An 11,004-nucleotide genomic window follows, 5' to 3' on the forward strand; every position below is an offset into this window, starting at 1 on the left:
CAGCTTTAGTTTTCGTTTTTCGTTCTGAGGTAGCAAAATTAATAAACAGCTTGATATTCGATTTCTACACATGGGCGGGAATGAAACGCCCCTTTCCTCTGATTTGTCAGCCGAAGATCAAACTGTCCCGTCATCAGTTCTTCCTCAGTTCTGCACTGCAGAATAAGAGTCCTCCGTTGTGCAGATTCTTAACGCTTTTATTGCAACTTTTTAATATTTTTTCCATCAACCAGACTAACGAATGGCTCGACACAACCCGTACTGGGGAATAGACTAGACAGGGCTTTCTTCTTTGTAGACCAGAGTTCTCAAGTGCCAGGGGTTTGCTATTTTCCGAACTGTAAAGTCACGTTTTTTTTATTTATTTTATCATGAACCACGCTGTGTTTTATTCCTAAGTGACTATATAATGCATTTTACTTAAAATAATCTAAATGTTGACTTTCAAAAGTAGGCGCGTCAGAAGGCTATTCACTCTATTTTGGTTCATTTTTGGTGTGCGCCAGAAAGATGTTCAAGGAGTCTGAGACGCAGCGCATCGTGTTGTTTTCTTTATTTTTTAAAGGTCATTTGTAGTCATTTTGAATGTACACAAATAAAAATATAAATTTTACTGCTTCGAATGACAGAGTATTAAAAGACAGAATATTATTCTGTTCCCAGAATATTATTTCCCCTGCTGAGCAACAAATCCAAGTGATGGCGCTGGCGCATTGCTCGCTCACACAACATCTAGGCTATTATCAGTTCACTTCTGGCATTGCTAACTTGACATCGCAGCCTATTCATTATTAAAATAAAACACAGTCAACCAAATATATAAAAATTATTCTGCTTAATTTAATTGGTCTTTTGTACAATATAAAGGCTGTGCTGCACAGTCCTACTTGCTGTTATTCCAAACTCATTTCCCTTGCTGTGAAGATGATGATTTAGCATATACGTGTATATTGGGACTCGACTGAAGTACGAAGCCTTCTTTACATTACTAGTTAGCATCCAAATGTTACATTGCAAATATGGAAACCTTGGACCGAATGAGAGATGCGCGAAACCAATGTCCGTACAGTTTCAGTTTCAATAAAGGACATAATAGGCTATTATTATAAGTTATTAGGTTAGGCTATATTTTTATTATACGGGCTACTTATTTTTCATTCTTGTTGTTTTCTGAATACCATTCATTTAAGGATTTGACAGGCTACAGAAAGGGGAAGTATAATACGCATAGACATATGTTATTAATAGTGTTTATAATGTTAATGTTGTATTTTATTTACGGTCTTTTACACTATTTCTGAATAGGCTAATAATACAATGCGTTTGTTTCCCTCTCAACATGACCGTGCGCTGGGGCTTATTCAGATACAGCACTAGCCTAGAGTACCTTATTGCTTTTTATAAAACTCAAAGCACATCTTTGAGATATAAATTAATACATTTCAGAAGAGTATGTATTTTAATATCTCTGTTGTTCTCTGTTCTCCGGATGTTAGATAGTCAGTCTGAATGACAGTTCATGCGTTTACGTTAAAATAGGCCTATTATATAGTCAATGCATTATTCTTTTCTTTGTGTATTAGTGTTAAAAATATTTAATTTACAACTAATTATATTGATTTATATCTTCATTTATTATTAAAAAAATAAAATAATTACTGGGTGAGGCGACCATGGTAGCCGTCACAGCCGTCATTTACCCTGCATACCCAGCTGATGCAAAGCGTAGGTGAATTTATATCTACACAGAAGAAAGCCCTGTCTAGTCTATTCCCCAGTACGGGTTGTGTCGAACCATTCGTTAGTCTGGTTGTTTGATGAAAAAAAGATTAAATGTAGCCTAGTTGCAATAAACGCGTTAAGAATCTGCACAACGGAGGACTCTTATTCTGCAGTGCAGAACTGAGGAAAATCTTCGGCTGACAAATCAGAGGAAAGGGGCGTTTCATTCCCGCCCATGTGTAGAAATCGAATATTCAAGCTGTTTATTATTTTTTCTACCTCAGAACGAAAAACGAAAAATCAAGCTGAATTCTTGTTTTTCGTTTTTTGGAAAAAATGAAAAATCGAAAAAGGAACTGTTTTCTCATTTTTCTACTTTCAATATTAAATAAAAAACGACTGAACGAATGATACACGGATTACTCTCGCACACACATATAAACTTCCATGCATATACACCTATAAACACGGTCTACTTTTTGTTCATTTCATTTCCTGTTTGGAATGGAATAATGAGAAATGAAAACCAGCTCGTTTATTCGTTTTTTAGTTTAGTTTAAAAAACGAAAAATGAGATTTTGGCTCGATTTTTCATTTTTCGTTTGTGGTTTACAAATCGGTTTATGGGTTCAATATTTCATTTGCACATGTGGGCGGTGCTTAAACGCCCCTTTCATCTGATTGGTCAAACCGCTCCGCCTTCAGTAAGCTTTTCTTTCTGTCAGAGTCAGTACGAGTGTGGCACAGACAAATCATACAGTATAATAAAATAATGTCTGAAACCACCACTCACTGTTAACTATGCACAATATTTGAAGCAGAATATGTTGCTGCTCACGTAATTCGTGCTGCAAGCGACCCCATTAATGTGAGCCACAGTATATGACAGATTATTTTAGCATGATATAGGCTATTTCCCATTGATAAATACAGTGCAAATAGTCCCGTCTCTTTGGATAAAAGGGAAGTGGAAATAAATATCAATGATTGGCTGAACGGTACCATATGGTCCTATGTCCGTAACATTTACCATTTACATCAAAGGGCAGTGTGGCGTATAAATAATTTTGAAAATTGAATAGAAATAAAGATTATATTTATGAATGTATGCATTTGTAGCCTACTCATTTCACATGAAAAGAAAGAGACAGAAAAGAGAGAAGTGAACGTACATTAATACTGACAAAATGACCAGGTTTGGGATTAATTAAAATCACGTTGGTTGAAGAGCACGGGATACCTTTAAAATGTTATTAGTTTTATTATAAAACTAATACAAATGTTATTACATACTGAATTGGTCGATGTTTGTCTGAGTTTTCTTTATTAGGTTGGCTTTAAAAAGCCAGCATATTCTTAAACATTATTATTATTATGTAATATTATTATGAGAAATTGACTCCGCCTTGAACAAATGCATCACCAAACTCAGCTCAGACCTTCAGACTGGTCTGACTCGCTTATATCTTTTCTAACTGGTAACTGACTGACTGACTGACTTTCCCAAAAAATCCATTAATTTGCGTTATCTGAGCAATGAAGGCCGTAATACTTAATGCTGTCCACTAGAGGGGGCGACAGAATAAGTTTTCTTCTCTCTTTCCCTGTTTGCATCAGTTTAAATGACAAATAAATGCACGAATTTATCTATCTATCTATCACAGACCATCTTTTTTAAACTGTTATTTAAAAAAAGATGGTCTGCTATATTTCACAAAGGAAGCCCATTTGTGCGGGCGTTGGCGTTGTACGAGAAGGACATTCTGAATATGAGCCTACTGTAAAATTAGCTGACTTAAAAATGCGGATTGATCATTGTAGAGTTATTCCAGACGCCTCCCGGTGCTATTCGTATTGGAATTGTGTAATCACAGATTATGAAAAGATGTTTTACACAACAAGGATATATTTTCATTGAGTTGTTGGGTTTTCATGTTTTATGGGAACTTTAGACATAATTTTTATACTGTAACTCTGTTATAGCTAACTCTAATGTAACAGTTATGGGTAGGTCATCTACGGACATGTTACGGACATATCATGGTACCATTCAGCCTATTATTGATTTTTATTTCCACTTCCCTTTTATCCAAAGAGACGGGACTATTTGCACTGTATTTATCAATGGGAAATATATCATGCTAAAATAATCTGTCATATACTGTGGCTCACATTAATGGGGTCGCTTGCAGCACGAATTACGTGAGCAGCAACATATTCTGCTTCAAATATTGTGCATAGTTAACAGTGAGTGGTGGTTTCAGACATTATTGTATTATAGTGTATGATTTGTCTGTGCCACACTCGTACTGACTCTGACAGAAAGAAAAGCACGTAGCTTACTGAAGGCGGAGCGTTTTGACCAATCAGATGAAAGGGGCGTTTCAGCGCCGCCCACATGTGCAAATGAAATATCGAACCCATAAACCATTTGTAAACCACAAACGAAAAATGAAAAATCGAGCCAAAATCTAATTTTTCGTTTTTTAAACTAAAGTAAAAAAAAAAACGAATAAACGAGCTGGTTTTCATTTTTCGTTATTCCATTCCAAACAGGAAATGAAATGATCAAAAAGTACACGGACCCTATAAGGTAGCCTATTGCCTCACAGACCTGAGACATATAGATAGCTTGAAATGTCTACTCTTTAGCGGAACAATTCAAAACGAAAGAAAACAGACTGCGCTGCTTATGTAATTCGTATGAAATGTGCATTTCTCTCTGGCGCTGCGAAGATCGCGAGTCGTCAACTTCATCTGTCTAGCCGACAGACACTGACATAAAAAATAACTGTTTTATTAGTAAACAATTAAAATGTCTCCTGCTATATTTTACATTTTACACTGCTGAAATTCGGAAGAATCCAGGAGTATACTGGCCGGATAGCTCAAATTCCATGGATCTGTATCCGTTTACATCCGAAATGATACCAAATCGGATGTATGTTGTGGACGTATACTTCCGTGCTACAGCCATTTGTTGCCATGGCAAGTAATCCCATCAAAGGTTTTTTCAAGAGAACATTTTCACACCTTTGTGCACCTTTTGGCCTTCCCCCCTTCCTCCCATTACCCAGACCACTATTGGAGGACAGGACACATTGAAAACCCAGGAAAGTGATTTGATTGGTTACTTTTAGAACATAGCCCACCCTAGGCCTTATCGCACAGTGATTTGATTGGTTGTAGGCCAGCTATGCAGATATTGCTCATGTGATGGATAAAGTATCTGCTATGTATGGAGTAGAAAGTAAGAGGATGGATTTGACTGAATAATGCTGAAAAGCAAAAGCTGGAGTAAGAAGCCATGAAAGGGTTGTAGATTTTTAATGAGATCAGTTATGACGCCTGTCCCTCCAGCTCCGACGCGGGGGTGTCTGGCTCTTCATCATTGTAGATGTTCTCAGCCTAAACGAGAGAAGTTTATGATATCAGTGCAAAGTCCTAATATCAAATACATAAAAAAAAAAAAAAAAAAAAAAAAAAAAAAACATCCTCAAAATAAATGGAAATCTTAAGAATCTACAGTTTTGCTGTACTTACCATCTGCCATACTTGCATAATGTTGTCCTCTGACACAGAACAGATTACCCAGGGTTCATTTGGGTTCCAGGAGAAATCTGAGATCTTAGCTGTGTGCCCACCATGAATGAACTGCCAAAACAAACAAAAGTGGATTATTAGACTAGACTGTCAAAACTGGCATGCAAAATTGTACATGCATTGAAATTCTATCAATATTTTCAAGCTTCAAAAATGATACACATCATGACAGTAATCCACATGAATCAAGCGGTTTAATCCAAGGCTTCTAAAGAGACAAGATTTTGAATCTAATTTTGATTCTATATTTTATACTTAATCCATTACCATTACAATTATCTCACTTAAATGCTTGCTCACTCAATGTATTTGTGTTTTTACAATGGGGGTAATGTTGTTGCGCAATAGCTTACACAGCGCACAAGGAAGCTTGGTTTCAAACTTTAAATTTCATTTACATAAAAATACAAACAGTCAATAAGAAAATAAGAAAAAAATAAACAAAATCACAAACAATAGCACAAATAAATACAATAGAATAAATATACAAATGGAAGAAATAGTGCTTTATGTTTTTCAGGTACTGTAAGTCTAATAGTAGTATTCAGGTAAGAAATACTACAGAAATTGAAGTAATCAAATGTAAAATAACACTGGATATTCTTCATTGTTAAAAATAAATACAGATTAATCCTTACAATTAAAGTTAAAAGTTATTCAGCGAGTGATTTTCTCTTTTCTTTTGTTCATTGATTAACAGGAATATTAGGCTGCTGTCACATTAAGACCGAATGCATGGATCCAATACACCGATACACATCCATTTTCTTCGGTTTGCCTTCAATCAAGACACAACCGACTGCGTTTATGTAAATACTCGCCAAGATGAGCATTTTGACAATTTTCTCAAGCTGTTTAAGAGGCAGCTTTATGTGTGTGCGCTTTGACTGTGACTGTGAAATCTGTGAGTAGTAGTAAAATGATGCGCTATACCCACAATCCCACATTGAAATTCATGCCCTATAACACCAACACTATCAGAGTGCATTGAGACGAGTGAGTAAGAGGAGGCGTGCGTGTGTGTGTGTGTGTGTGTGTGTGTGTGTGTCAACTCGCTGTCGGAGAGAACAGAGAGCAATAAAGCGCAGATGGTATCGATGTATTGATACGGCAGAAATTTAATATTGGACCCTATTTAACTTGAGTTAAATTTACCATTTCTGACAACACTACTCAAGATATGAATACTTTTATTCAGAAAGGATGTATTAAATTGATCAAAATTGACAGTAAATACATTTCTTACAAAGATTTCTATTTTAAATAAATGCTTTCTTTTGAACTTTCTATTCATCAGAATGATTCTCTTCATTTAGAATTTCTATTCAGTCAGAATCCTGAAAGAAATGCATCAAGTAACACAACTTTTTTCAATATTGATAAATGTATGTATTTTTGATAAAATCTGAAAGATTTGTCTGCACAACTACCACTTTGATGTTTCAAAAAGTTTATGAAAAAGATTGTAAACCAATCCATATGAATTGAGCGGTTTAGTCCAATTTTTTTTAAGAGACTCGATCGCTTTAAATGATAAACAGATTTAATTTAGGCTTTAATTCATATATAAACATTGATCAGCAAACACAAACAGAAGCTCAACCGAACTTGACATGCGAGAATGAACCTCATTGTTTCTCGCATGTCAAACGAACATGCTTGAGCTTCCGTTTACCCCAACTGATGTGTGAGTTGATGAATGTTAATATGTGAATAAAAGCCTAAATTCAATCAGTTTATCATATAAAGCGATCAAATCTCTTCAGAACATTTGGACTAAACCATTCAATTCATCTGGATTCGTTTTACGATCTCTTTATTAACTTTTTAAAGGGTCAAAGTGGTAGTTCTGTAGACTGTCAATAGAGGGACAGAAATCTCTAAGATTTCATTAAAAATATCTTAATTTGTGCTTTGAAGATGAACGAAAGTCTTATGGGTTTGGAACGACATGAGGGCGAGAAATTTATGACAGAATTTCTATTTTTGGGTGAACTAACTCTTTAAGGGGATTGTGTCCCCTCCGCATGAGGACGGATCTCTAAAGCAAATTCTTCCTACAGATGAGTGTGCATGTGTGATTATGTGGATCGCAACATGTACAGACCTTGTCTGCTGAGCCACTGGCCAGAATAAACTCGCTGTATGGGTTGAAGGACAGGCAGTTGACTTCGGCCGTGTGGGCGTCCACAGAGTGACTGGGCTTTGATGTGTTATTGGATCGTGTGTCCCAGCTGTAGAAGACAGACATTTCATAGTGTAATACAACTTAAAGGGTTAGTTCACCCCAAAAATAAAAATTCTGTCAGTAATTACTCACCCTCATGTTGTTCCAACGCCGTAAGGCTTTCGTTCATCTTCGGAACACAAATTAAGATATTTTTGATTAAATCTAAAAGAGCTGTCTCACTCCTCCATTGGCTTCTATGTTATTGAAACTTGCCAGCCCAGAAAGTTAGTAAAGACAATGTAACAGCACAGCGCAAGGTCAGAACGTAGGCTCACTATTGGCTGAAGCTGGTCATGTGTGTGATGCTGGCCAATAGTGAGCCTACATTCTGACGTTGCGCTGTGCTGTTACGCTACATGAACTCACGACAGATGCCCACACAGAAGAAATTAATAGTTGAATAAAGTCGGTATTTTGGGGGTTTTTTGCACACAAAAAGTATTTTCGTCGCTTGATAAACTTATGGTTGAACCACTGTAGTCACTTGGACTATTTTAAAAATTGTCTTTACTTACTTTCCGGGCCGGCAAGTTTCAATAACATAGAAGCCAATGGAGAAGTGAGACAGCTCTCAGATTTAATCAAAAATATCCGAAGATGAACAAAGTCTTACGGGGTTGGAACAACATGAGGGTGAGTAATTACTGACAGAATTTTCATTTTTGGGTGAACTAACCCTTTAAATGTTTCTCTTTTTCTTAAAAAAACAAAAAGTCCTACAGTTTCACTGATTCCTGCACAGCAGAGGGAGAACAGTACGTTTTGCTTACTCACATCATGAGTTTCTGGTCATCAGCCACAGAGCCAAACAGCGATTCATGTAGAAGGTGCCAGGACACATCCTCCACCACAGCTGTGTGCCCTGTGAAGATGGTCTTGGCATCTACTATCTTCCCCTCCTTTGGAACGGCACTGATATCCCACAGACAGATTGTCTAGAGTTGAAGAACAACAGATGATCCTACATCATACAAGTTTTAAGTAGGGATGAATTAATCCAATACTTAAAATCGGTCCGACACGGGCCCTTTTTGTCGGATTGGGTATCGGTCAGTCATGGAACGGATATTCCGATACTGTGAGTTATGGTTGTTACTCACAAGCTCTATAAAAGACAAAAAACTACTATAAAAGCACCATAAGCTTTTCGTGCATTATATTTTGAAGCTTCTGAAACCATTTGAAAGCTTTATTTGAGGAACAGAAATATTACATATATGTCCTCATTCAGTTGGCTATCTTCGGTAAGATGAGATGTTATCAGGCCAAATGTCAGTAAAACTAACTTTTCTGTCATACGGCTGACAGCCGTTGTACTGTGCTTGCACATTACGCGCAAATGCGGCGTGCTGTAGCCGTAGTTGTCGTTAATTAACTCATGTAAGAATCAAAAAGGCGATTAAAGCTGTCAAAACTGCATGCATGTATTTGTTATACTATGCGTCACGTGTCTGGATTAAAATATTCTGCTATGTGAGATCACAATATAAGGCACAAACTGATATGTAATGTTTTAATGTCCAAATAAATGTGAGCACTGTGCATTTGTACTAGAAGATATGCATTCATTTTGCGTTCGTTTGTAAAGGACAAACAAAAATGGATAATTTTTAAATCCATAAAATAACTAATTTTACATTCTGGTTACATTACATTATGAAAAACATAACATTTTACATTATGTGCTGTTGACTTCTGCCTTGTTCACATTCTTGCACATGGGGATTCAAAAGAGAACTTTTGTTTTCCTTTTTAATTTCGGTATGATAGAACTGTTGCAATTATTTATTTTGACAACTAATATAGAAAGTTAAACTTTTTTTAACTCAGAATTGGTTGAATAGTTCATTGATTATAAAAAAACGCATTGAAGGTTGAATAATCTTTGGACTACAGTATTTATCTGCATGTTATCTCATCCATGAAGATGCAACAATGTAGAACAAGCTATGGGAGATTTTGAGAACCAGAACCAAGCTAACTGAGCAAGTTGAACTTAAGCTATAGTGTGTGCCCTTTTATTACTATTTAATTAATTTTAATATGAGGTGGTGGGTAATAAAAAAAATATATAAAATTCACTCAGTATTCCATGATTCCTAATTCACTACTAACTCAATTACAATTAAGTACAAATTAACTTTATTCAGTTGTGTAGGCACTAGGCACTAAAACAGTCCAATACATTATAGTCAAATTATTTTTTATGAAAAAATAATTAAGATTTCTGTGCCACCCCAAACTGGTTGCTGGCCCTTGCCTGGCCACCCCTATGAAAAAATCCTGGCTCCGCCACTTCCAGGCATTATTTGGCCAACTCTGGCACATGTGGCTCAGTTCTGGTAATGGCAAAGATGTGGGCCATATCTTAAAATGTATTTATATTATATTAAATATATTTAAATAAACATTGATTTTTATTAAATGCATACCAATGTCTTATTTATGAAATAACCGACTCTGTAATCCTTGGCACAACAGCCATTAAAAAATAAATAAATAAATTTGGCAATTCAAGTGCAATAAGTCAGAAATATAATTCTATTGTGGATGGAATGCTGTCTGAGAATCAGCTTTCTGTGCGCATGTTTCGGGTGTGTGTCAGACAGCGCAAGCACCATTGAGTTCACGGCTTATTGAGAACGTTTTAGTAATGTTCCCTTTAAGTTAAGAAATTAAGTTCCCAAAAATTATTTTTCACATTTTTCAAAAATGTTTTCTCTTGGTTAAAGGAACATTATATTTTAGCATTTTGCATTATGGGTATGTTACTTTTGAATGTTCTCTTAATGCTCTGAAACTGTTAGACGAACTTCCGATAAAAAAATCAGAAAGCAAAATTCAGCTGAGCACCAGTAAATGTGACCGGACATTAACATGCTAAAAACTCGAAGCAGTTTTGCATGGAATAGCAAAATCTCTATCTGTACACTTTACACTGCCCAGCCTTATTTCAGTCTCACCTGTTGAGCTCTTGTTCACAGGAGAATTCTCCATGGCACCCTGAGCAGTTCGGCCACTTGAAGTCTCTGTCGGCTCGACAGTAACTTGACCCGGGAGTGGATGGCACCGCCACCCTTCCATGCTGTCGGACCGGGACAAACCGCAGCTGCTGCCACTGTCCTGTTCGCTTCGGCTCTCCGAAACATCACCACTCCATTCAACGCTGTACGAGCCTCTGCTGCTCAGCCTAGACGACTCTCTGCATAACAGCCTCTCCACATTGTCCTCAGAGATGGACAAAGATGATGATGAGTCTGGAAAAGACTAGAATTCAAATTCTAGTGTTTTAGAATTTCAAATGTATTTATTTGTTGTTGTTGATAATATTAATAATCAATGTAAGGATTGGTCAAAGCCTATTCTGAGTGTTTCGATGAAGTGAACGGACGTCCATCATCTGGGCTCTTCTGGCTGCCGCTCTGCCACTCTCTCTTCCTGTGAGCCGG

At 36.6% G+C, this 11,004-nt stretch overlaps 1 long non-coding RNA gene across 1 annotated transcript; it reads right to left on the minus strand.

The window, feature by feature from the left end:
• Positions 1 to 4,945: 4,945 nt before the first annotated feature.
• LOC311074550 lies at positions 4,946 to 10,760 on the minus strand. The gene is made up of 4 exons (XR_014604317.1): positions 10,519 to 10,760; positions 8,330 to 8,490; positions 5,266 to 5,376; positions 4,946 to 5,130 (listed from the first exon to the last, which is right to left on the minus strand). It is a non-coding gene; the product is annotated as an uncharacterized lncRNA (long non-coding RNA).
• Positions 10,761 to 11,004: the final 244 nt, after the last annotated feature.

The sequence above is a fragment of the Abramis brama genome (assembly GCF_963993115.1).
Source record: "Abramis brama genome assembly, chromosome: 23".
Classification (NCBI taxonomy): domain Eukaryota; kingdom Metazoa; phylum Chordata; class Actinopteri; order Cypriniformes; family Leuciscidae; genus Abramis; species Abramis brama.